The sequence below is a fragment of the Aethalodelphis obliquidens genome, unplaced genomic scaffold (genome assembly GCF_003676395.1).
Source record: "Aethalodelphis obliquidens isolate GAN/ISIS:26980383/991018 unplaced genomic scaffold, ASM367639v1 scaffold43, whole genome shotgun sequence".
In the NCBI taxonomy this organism is placed as follows: domain Eukaryota; kingdom Metazoa; phylum Chordata; class Mammalia; order Artiodactyla; family Delphinidae; genus Aethalodelphis; species Aethalodelphis obliquidens.
Genome location: NW_020837987.1, coordinates 8,281,980 through 8,292,631, shown reverse-complemented (window position 1 = coordinate 8,292,631; position 10,652 = coordinate 8,281,980).

The window sequence follows — 10,652 nt, the reverse complement described above, 5'->3', positions numbered from 1 at the left end:
CCGTCGGGTCTGGGCGACTGTCCCGGCTCCTCTGCAGGGCTCGGTGTTAACCCAGGGCGGGAGAGGGCGGAGCGCCTCGGCTGGCATTTAAGCGAAGGGTGTGTTGGGGGAAGGCTCTGGAGCCCCAGGCCCGACTCCCTCAGATCCAGCAGTCCAGGTCACAGCGCCTCCTTTTCCCAGACTGTAGAAGTCCGGGTCCCGGCCCTGCTCCGTTTCCCAAGCCTCCTGCCCCAGTTTCCCCAGGGCCAGTTGAGGACCCAGACACCAGCCCTGGGAGAGGGGTGGGACCAAGGTGCTAATGCCAGGGCTCCGGGGCACATCCACCTCTTTAAGATCCCACATGGCAGGATTAGAGGTTAATTAATGAAGCCCCCCTCTTCCCATCCCCGTCAGCTAGGCAGTAAGGGGTGGGGGCTGGGAGGGTAGGTCCTCTGCCAGTTCATCCTCTGCCCTGACATGGGACACAACCTTGGGACCTGACATTTCCTGTTCTGGAAACATAGTGGGGGTGCAGTGGAGGTCAGAGAGAGACCTGGAGCCTGAGATGGGGAGTCACAGAGATGGGGAACATCAGGGAGACACTGAGATAGCACCAGAGAGGGAAGCAGCAACCCCTTCTGGGTATCAGGGTGCCTTGCATCCCTTCCTGGGGCTGGGGCAGGTGGCACAGCTGCCAAAGCTTCCTCCCTCGGAGGTCATAGGGAGTTTGGAGTGAGGGCTGGAGTGATGGTAGGGGTAGGAGGTCGGGGTGCAGAGGAAGTGGGGTGGCAGAGGAACCTGTAGGGCCAGACACCCACAGCCACTTTCTGCCCGTGCCACATCCCACACCCGGCCCCGGTAAGCACAGGCTCAGAGTCCCACACAGGTTACCAGTAACAAGTGCCACAGTGAGAGATTTCTGCTTGCTAGGTGCTGTCCTAAGCGCTTACAAGTTCATTTCATCCTCTAACGACGTAGGTGTTACTATTTGTGGGCATTTTACAGGTAAAAGAAAGAATAGAGAACGTGTGTGGAGCTGCATGTCGGCCCAAGCGCTCCAGCATCCGCCTGCACACCAACCCTGAGTGGGGAACTGTTGTTATCCCCATTTCACGGATGAGGAAACAGAGTCCCACCTCACAGGCCTGGTCCCATACTGCCCCAGATAACTCCATATGCTTCCATGGGTGCCTCCTGCCTCAGATTCCCACAAGACCCTGAGAGACACATACTGCAGACATACAGAATTGAGCTCACACCGGAATGATGATGCTTGAGGAAACTGAGACTCAGAGAGGTCTAGTAACTCACCCAAGGTTGCACAGCTGGTGTGTGGCAAGCTGGACACAGAATCTCAGTGAGATACACAGGGATTCAGATTCAAACTGCCCCTAGAGAGAAACACTGGCTCAACACAGAAACAGACAGGAGAAAATGGTTACATTTATTGTCTGTCTTTAACTCATTAAATCTTACAACCCTGGGAGGTGGGAACTGGTAATAGTACCTCCATTGACAGATTGGGGAACTGAGGCAAGAGAGGTGAAGTGACCTATCCTGGGAAACTTGGGAATTAGCCAGGGCCCTGGGAGGAGGGAGGACCCATGGAAGCGGGCAAACCAACGAATGTGCAATAGCCCCGCTGCACCTGGAAGTCTCCAGGAGAGTCCCAAACACTCGCAGAGCCCACAACACACGCACAACCAGAAATACTCCCTTGGCCACCACAAGCGCACAAACCCACAGCCTTGTCTGGCTGGCTGCCCACCTGTCTTCATTGGAGGAGGGGGAGGGGGAGGGGAAAAGAGGGGGAGGGGAGGGGAGGGGAGGGGGAAAAGAGGGGGAGGGGGAAAAGAGGGGGAGGGGGAGGAGGAAAGGACAGAGCGAGAAGGAGGAGTGTCTGTCTAGTGGACTCAGAGCTGTCCCCTGGTCAGAATCCAGGGCAGGGAGTGGCTCGGAGCCAGAAACCTAAAAAAAAGCGCAGCAAGTCTATAGAATGGGGATCAACACCCCTCCTCTGTCTGCCCCCCTCCTGCCATGGTGTCCACATTATCTCCCTCCTGGGGTCCTCACCCCCTTCTCTTACACACACACACACACACACACACACACGCCACAGCCAGAGGGGTCTTATGAAAGCTTAAACCCAAGCAGTCGCTCCCCCACTTAAACCTGCCATGGCTCCCCAGTGCTGGAGAAAAACCCCAGCTCTTTGCCAGCATTAGAGACCCTGGATTTCTGCTCCCTGTTCTCTCCCGTCTTAGGGACTTCGCTCAGAAAGTTCTTTCCACCCAGAATGCCCTTCCCTCTCACCCATATCCCCATACTCAGTGGTTCCCAAGCTTTAGGGTGCATTAGTTTCACCCAGGGAGCTTATTTTATATGTGTGTTTTCAAGCCCCACTCCCAGGAGTCTAATTCAGTCCCTCTGGGCCCCAGAATCTAAAAGTTTAGAAGCACCCACCCCATCATTCCATACTATGAGAAACATTTTTACTTAAATCTGAGGGATCCAGGGACACAACCAGGGCCATACAAAGCCAAATGTCTTCAACATTAGATCTCAAACGTCTCCTTTCTCCGCCTTCTGAGCGGTAAAGTTCCCAGTGTGGGGACTCAAGCTCTGAAAGGCTGTTTTTCAAAAGGGCCAAGGCCTGGATGACCAACACAGCAGGCCTCCCCACAGCCACCTCTCATGTGTCACGAAACATTAAAAAGTACGAGCGATGGTGTGACCACTTTGGAAAACAAATTGGCAATCTCTCATAAAACCAGACATGCTCCCACGCTACAACCCAGCCATCCCACTCCTAGGGATTTAGCCGTGGCCACCAAAAGACCCACACCCAATGCAGCTTTCCCATGATGACCCCAGGGCAAGCCCACCAAAGTGCCCGTCGACAGGCGAGTGGATAAACCAGCCGTGCCATGTCCACACTGTGGGATGCTCTCAGTAAGAAAACGGAATGACTAGCCAAACGTGCAGCCACACGGATGAACCTAAAAATCCTCACACAGACTGACAAAAGCCCTGCAGAAATGAGCACGTACTGTGTGATTCCGTTTCTAGAAAATTCTGGACAAGGCAACAGGAATCTAGAATCAGAGAAACAGGTTGGTGGTTTCCTGGGCTGCGGGGCAGGGGCGTGGACTTTCTGGAGTGAGAAAAAAAGCTCTGTCTTTCTTTTGTGTGTATTTATTTTTTTTATTTTTAATTTTTTTTGGTGTCACCTCAGGTCATGAGGGATCTTGGTTCCCCAACCAGGGATCGAACCCATGCCCCCTGCAGTGGAGGCGCGGAGTCGTAACCACTGGACCACCAGGCAAGTTCCCAAAAGTTCTATCTTAATTGTAGTGGTAGTTATACGGGTGTATACATTTGCCAAAACTCATCAAACTGTACCTTTAAAATGGGTGTATTTTCTTGTGTGTAAATTATACCTCAATAAGAAACAAAGCAGAAGGGATATGGTAACTCTCTCCACGTACAAACAAGGAAATAGCAACAAGTCTATTGAGTGAAAAAGGCCAGATCTAGAATAGTGGGCCTCATAGGCTACTATTTGTGTGAACAAAAAATATATATGAAGAAAACAAGGATCCGTAACTTCCCATTGCCCTTTCTACCTTTTGTTCTTTTAACAAATACTTATTAAACATCCACAGTGGCCAAGGCCTCTGCATTGCGGATATAATGGTGAAAGAACAGACAGATTCCTGTCCCCATGGGGCTTCCTCGTGGGAGGAGGGACAGGCTTCAACTGTTCAACAAGTAACTAATTGACAAGCAGCATGAAATGCTTTGATGGTGAAAAAAGGTTGTGATGACAGGGAAGAGCAGCGGGTGGGAAGCCTGTTTTAGCTGAGGTGGTCAGGGAGGGCTTCTCGGAGGAGGTGACATTTGAGCAGAGACCTGAAGAAGAGGGAGCAGCAAGTGCAAAAGCCCTGAGGTGGGACCAGGCATGGTGCATTTGGGGAACAGGAGGGAGGCCAGTGTGGTTGGAATGGAGGGAATGCAGGGGAGATGAGATCAGAGAGAGGATGGGGTGCGCAGCTCTGTAGGATTTATCTAAGTGTAATAAATGCAAAGTGAAACTATGGGGAAGTTTTTGGCTGGCAAGTGATGAATTGATCTCTGGCTGAGTGAGGGCAGGGAGGGGGCAAGGAAACAATGAGGAAGGAGATGGGGGTGGGCAGGACCAGGGTGGGGCCATAGAGTGACTGGTCGAGGACAGGTTTAATATCTTTGCTGATCTGACAAAGAGGAAAGGCTTGATTAGACTTGAGGGTTGAGAAATGGGCAGAAGAAGGTGGCACCATTTGCAGAGAGGGGAAAACGAGGTCAGAACAGATCGAGGGCGAAGAGTGGGCACGAAATCAAGTATTTTATCTCAGGTGTCAGTACTGGACATCTAAAGGGGTGATGGGAATTCCCTGGCGGTCCAGTGGTTAGGACTCTGAGCTCTCACTGCCGAGGGCCGGGGTTCAATCCCTGGTTGGGAAACAAAGATCCCACAAGCCACAAAACAAAACAAACAAACAGTAGCAATAATGGAGCACTTACTGTGTGCCTGGCACTATGTGCTCTATGTCTGTTAACCAAATGCACCCTCTAAGGTAGGTATTATCATTAAACCTATTTCACAGATGAAGAAACTGAGGCACAGAGAGGTGATGTGTCCTGCCCAAGGTCACACAGCCAGAAAGTGGCAGAGCTGGGATTTGAACCCCCGCTGTCTGGCCCCAGAGTCTGTATCCCCAGGGAGGGGAGGGTGGCCCAGGTTAGGGTCCAAGCTCCTCACGCTAGTGTCCAACTCCCAGCATCATGATCCTTTTCACCAGTCATCTGACCATGGCTCTGCTCTCCCTGAAACCCCTCCTGGCTCCTCAGACACCCCCCCCAGATCAGATTCTAGTTTGCAGCCCCATTTCTAAGTCATCCAGTTGGTCCCAGTGCACCTCAACCCCACCCCTGCCCCTCTCTTTACATCCCAGCAGCTCCGAATTCCACTCCTAAGAAGACTCAGAGCTCTCGGGAAAATGACAGGATGAAGCCAGTGCTGGGCACGGTGACAGGGAAGCCTGGGTGGGCTGAGTCTTCTGCCTGAGGTGGGAAGTCAGGCTGGAGTCTGCTGCTCGGTCTGCCCCATCAGACAGTGGATTCATCTCCTAGGGCTGCTGTGACAAATTAGCACATGCTTGGTGGCTTAAACAACAGAAATGTATTCTCTCATGGTTCTAGAAGCCAAAAGTCTGAAATCAAGTTGGCAGGCAGCACTCACTCCAGAGGCTCTAGGAGAGAAGACTTCCTCGCCTCTCCCAGCTCCTGGTGGCAGCCGGCATTCCTTGGTTTGTGGTCAAATCACTCCAGTCTCTGCCTCCGTGGTCACATTGCCTCCTTTGCTCTCAAATTTCCCTCTTTCTCACTCTTATAAGGACACTTATTGAATTTAGGGCTCTTCCGGATAATCCAGGATGATATCATCTCAAGGTCCCCAAACTAATTATAGCTACAAAGACCCTCTTTCCAAAAAAAGGTGGCACTCACAGGTTCCGGGGATTAGGATGTGAACATATCTTTTGGGGGGACCATCAGTCAACCCACAATGGACAGGGATTCCTCATAGGGCAAGAGCAAAATTGGGGGAGGCAGGAGAGCCTGGTTCAGTGGTTCTCAAGTTTGTGTGTTAGAACAGGAAAAACAAAAAAAAAGATCGTGTGTTGGAATCCTCTGGAGGGCTTGTTAAATGCAGGCTTCTGGGCTCCACACCCTTGTGCCCACCTGAGAGGTGATGCTGCTGCAGATCTGGGATCTTGGTGGTGAGAAGCAGAAGGCTGCCTGAACTCAACAGTCCTCACCCTTACTCCATGTGTCCTTGGGCAAAGGACTTTCCTTCTTTCCAAAGCTTAGTCTATAAAATGGGGCTATCTTCTCCTCCCCACAGTGCTACTTGAGGTGACCCATGCTTTCCTCTTCACCCACTGTGAGTCCCACATTTTTGCTGGGCCTTGACCCTCCAACTTCCTTCCCACCTCAGGACCTTTGCACATGCTGCCCCTTCTGCCTACAAGGCCTTCCACTCCACGCCTCCAGTGGATGCCTTCCTCTCCATTCAAATGTCATCTCTTCACAAGGCACACACCCTTCCTGCTTTATTCTACCTAACAATACATCTCGGTGATTGTTCCCTATTGGTTCCTATAAAGCATCTTGGGCTCTCCCCCACCAGGTCAATTTCCCACCCCCTGCCACACCCTGTTCTTTCTTTCTTGAACTGAGTGTTGTTTGTAAATACCTGTGAGTACATGGGTATGTTCACTTGGTCATGAACTGTGTCACCCGGTAAGAATGTCAACCTCACCAGGGCAGGGCCTTGAGTGGGTTTGTTTATTATTTGTCCTCAGCTCAGGGTTGACACTGACTGGTTGCTCTATTTGCTGAGCAGGGAGGGCAAGAAGGCCGGTCCCAAACAGGAGGAAGAGGCTCTGTCCAGCCCAAGAACCACATCCAACCTGCGCAAGTCTAGCTCCCACGGCTCCTGCTGCAAAACCAGTATCACCCCCAGGTGCATCGGCGCGTCCCAGGGCCCAATCCTGCTGGTGCAGAGAAAGAATGTCCTTGAGGGCGGGCATCAGGGCTTGGAGGAGCAGATGGCGGCTTCTCCACCAGGGCTGCAGGGGATGGGAGAGCCCAGCCAGGTCAGGCGTGGGGTGAGGGTGGGAGAAAGGTGTGCTAGGTTGGGTGCCACGTCCCCCAAATATAAACCACTGGGCTCTGAGGTGGGGATATGTGTTGAGCCAGCTTCACCCTGTAGGGGGCGACAGAGAGGTGGGGATGAGTTGGGGTAGAAGGAAGGAAATGAGAAGGGGTGGGAGGAGGGGAGACGGAGGAGGGACGCTGGTAAGGAGGAAAACAAAGAGACATCCAGACAGAGTGATGAAGATGAAGACAGAAGGAAAGAGAGGCAGAGAGCTCTAGAGAGGCTGAAGCAGACAGACAAAAGGAGAGATGCTTATAGGGACTGGGATGGAGTTGATCAGATCCAGGGAAGGATCCAGAGAGTCAGAGATACCCACAAGGCATTACCTGGGACAGAGGGCAGGTGGGAGTCCGGGGCAGGCAGGGGAGGCGAGGCGTACGCACACCAGATAAATTTGCCAAATAGAAAGTCCGTGCAAGGTCTCTCCTGTGGCGTTGTTTAGAACAGCAAACAGCTGCAGGCTGAACGTCCTGAATGTCCATCAACAGAGGCTGTTTCAGTGAATCAAGGTTCATATGCGTCACGGAATACTACCCAGCCATTAACAGGAGCGAGGCTGCTTTTTATGTACTGACTGGGATCAACCAGTAGAATACATTGTTAGGTCACAAAAAAACAAGGTGTAGAAGGATGTGTACAGTATGCTAACATTTGCGCAAAGTGGAACATATATCAGTATATGCATGTAGGTATTTCCTGGTGTATGCATACATTTCTGAAAGCAGATACAAGAAACTTGCATCAGTGGCTGGTCCTGGGGACGGGGACCGAGAAGCTGGGGATGCAGAGGAAGGGAGGTTGACTTTGCAATTTATTCCCTTTGGAATCTTCTATATTTTGTACCATGGGCTTCAGTTACCTGTTCAAACACTAAATAAGATTAAATGATAGAATAAGAAAGACAGAGGGAGACAGAAAGTCGGGGATAAAGCTGTGGGGAAGAGAGGGATGGAGGAAGAAAGGGAGAGAGAGTTTAACTCTGTTTAATCCAGTGGTCCCCAAACTTCTGTAGATGGCTTTGGTCATCCAGGGAAAGGCTGTGAGGGGTCCTGACCTCCCCAAATGACAGGCCAGGACCCTATTTGCTGCCCCATTTTGTCCCCCCCCAGGCCTAATACCTCTCAGTCTTCTCCTGGAGTGGCCATCTTTCTTCCGGAGTCTCCTTTTTTGGGGTCTGGCCTAGTTGAGTTGACCGGCGGCCCTGGAAGACAGAGGTTGACCCTTTCCTGTTGAGACCTGTGGTCCCTCAGGTGCGGTTGGAAAGGGAGGTCCTGCTCAGTCTTCAGGAGGCTGTGGCATGGTGGTGGCTTTGAACCCTGCCTCTACCACTTTCTTGCTGTGTGACCTCAGGCTGGTGACTTCGAGTCTCTGTTCCTCAGTCTCCCAGCTATAAAATGGGACAAGGAAGGTACTTCCTCGGAGGGCTGCTAGGAGGGTTGTGTTAGTTTCCTGGGGCTGCCATAATGAACTGTCACACACTGGGTTGCTTAAAACAGCAGAAATGTATTCTCTCACAGTTCTAGAAGCCGAAGTCTGAAATCAAGGTGTCAGCAAGGACTCGCTCCGTCTAGAGCTTTAGAGGGAGAAGACTTCTTTGCCTCTTCCTGCTTCTAGGGGCTCCCAGTGCGGTTTTGCTCGTGGCCCCAGGACTCCAATCTCTGCCTGTCTTCACAAGGTCTTCTCTGGGTGTCTCTAGTCTACCTCTGCTTTTCTTTTATAAGGATATTCGTCACTGGATTCAGGGCCCCCCCAGATAAGCCAGGATGACCTCACCTCAAGGTCCTTAGTCACATCTGCAAAGACCCTTTTTCCAAATAAGGTCACAGTTACAGGTTCCACGGGGACACGTCTGGTTTTTTTGGGGGGTGGGGTGGGGAGGGGACACTAACCCACTACAGGATTAAATGAGGTAAAACTAGGAGCTCAGCAAAGCGCTGGACACAGTAAGGCTTTGATGAATGTTAACTATTCCCTGATTTTGCTTGGCCCACATGATATTGTTAAATGTTTTTCATAAGTTGCCTACCTTTGAGTTCAAAAGCTTTCACATGAAAATGAGGATCTCTTGAGGAAAATCAGAACATTTTGCATCATTGGACCAAACCCCCGCAAGGCCAAGGAGCCCTGAGAAGTGACTGACCTTCGAAGGGGTGTGTGTGTGGCCACTTCCCCAGTCCCCAGTGTCACCTGCCTGGCCCTGGGGCATCAGAGTTGGAGCCTCCTGGACCAGATCTGTCCTGCTCACTGTTGCAGCCCCACCGCCCAGCCTGAGGCCTGGCTCAGAAAGCCAGTGAGGGACCCAGGACTTCAGGCCTGGCCCTCGTAGGATGTGTGACCCTGGGCAGGCCCTTCCCCTCCATGGACCTCAGTCTCCACATCTGTGAAATGGGGGAAGGTGTGAGATGATTCCTGGGCCCTTCTCGTTGTGGGGCGTTGGCAGGAGGCAGGCACGAGTTTGAGGTCACCAGTGACTTACTGTGGCAGATAAACTGCCCTTCTCAATCCTGGCTGCATGTTATAATTGCCTGGATAATTCTCATTTTATATACCTGTGACCAGACTCCAATCCGCACCAAAGGGGGTTGCCCTTTGCTCACAGAACAGACCTTCAGCATGGCCTTCAAGGCCTTTATTCCTCCCAAGACCACTCTCTCATTCATTCATTCTTTCCCTTTAGCCCACTCCTTCTTCCATTCTCCTCCCTGTGAGCCATTCTGTTCCGTAAATGAGTCTCTTTTTTTGGTCTTGCCAAATGAGGACTATTCTTTTATGTCCACAATTTTTTGATTTACAGACTTGGTTGGCTTGGCTCCCCATTCCCATGGGCACACTTGGTCCCTGGCTCCTGATGGCTTCACAGGAGCCCTTGCCTTGTGCCCTCAGATCCTGCATGAATACTGCATGGTCCTGAGGGAGAATTTCTTTGGGAAGTCACCCAGGAGCGGAATTACTGCGAGATACGTACGTGCAGCACTTCATCTGACTAAGCCAGACTTTCATTTTTACCAGATTCGTACTGTTAATATGACAGCTCATCGCTGAATTTGCTTTTCTCTGATTACTAATTGGTTTGAGCACCTGTGCACATCCCTGTTGGCCTTTTAATTTGGTATAATCAACTTGATTTTTTTCTTCAAAATTTGTTTCTTTGGGGGAGTTTTCAGAAGTCCTTCTCTGCCCCTAGCTCATCAATTATTTTCCTCTATCAACTTTATAGTTTACCTTTCACGGTGTTTTTTTTTTTTTTAAATATTTATTTATTTATTTATTTTGCTGCGTCGGGTCTTAGTTGCGGCACGCGGGATCTTCGTTGCAGCATACGGGATCTTAAGTTGCGGCGTGCAGGCTTAGTTGCCCTGTGGCATGTGGGATCTTAGTTCCCCGACCACGGAACAAACCCACGTCCCCTGCATTGGAAGGCGGATTCTTGACCACTGGACCACGAGGGAAGTCCCCACGGTGATATTTAATCCAGCTAGGGAAAAACACTGTCAAAACAGAACTGAGATAATAGAAGGTTTTCGTATTTCTACTGTTTAATCCTCAGCCGCTGGCCAGAAGTAGCAATTGAACGTGTGAAATGTGGCTAGTGCAACTGTGGGACCGAATGCTTAATTTTATTTCATTTAATTTAAAAGTAAATAGGCACATGTGGCTAGTGGCTACTGCCCTGCACAGCACTGATCTCGGGTTCCCTTTCATTGTATTTGGTAGGGATTCAGTTTTCTTTTTCTTAATAAAATGAACCAATTTCTTCAACACTATTATTAAACAATCTATTTCCCCCCTTCAATTTGCTCCTGCGTACACTTGGGCCTGCCTCTGGGTTCTCTGGGGTGAAGCCTGGCGAATGTAGTGACTAGCAGGGATGGCGGATCACGATTCTACAGAAGCGTTTTTTTGTTTTTTGGCT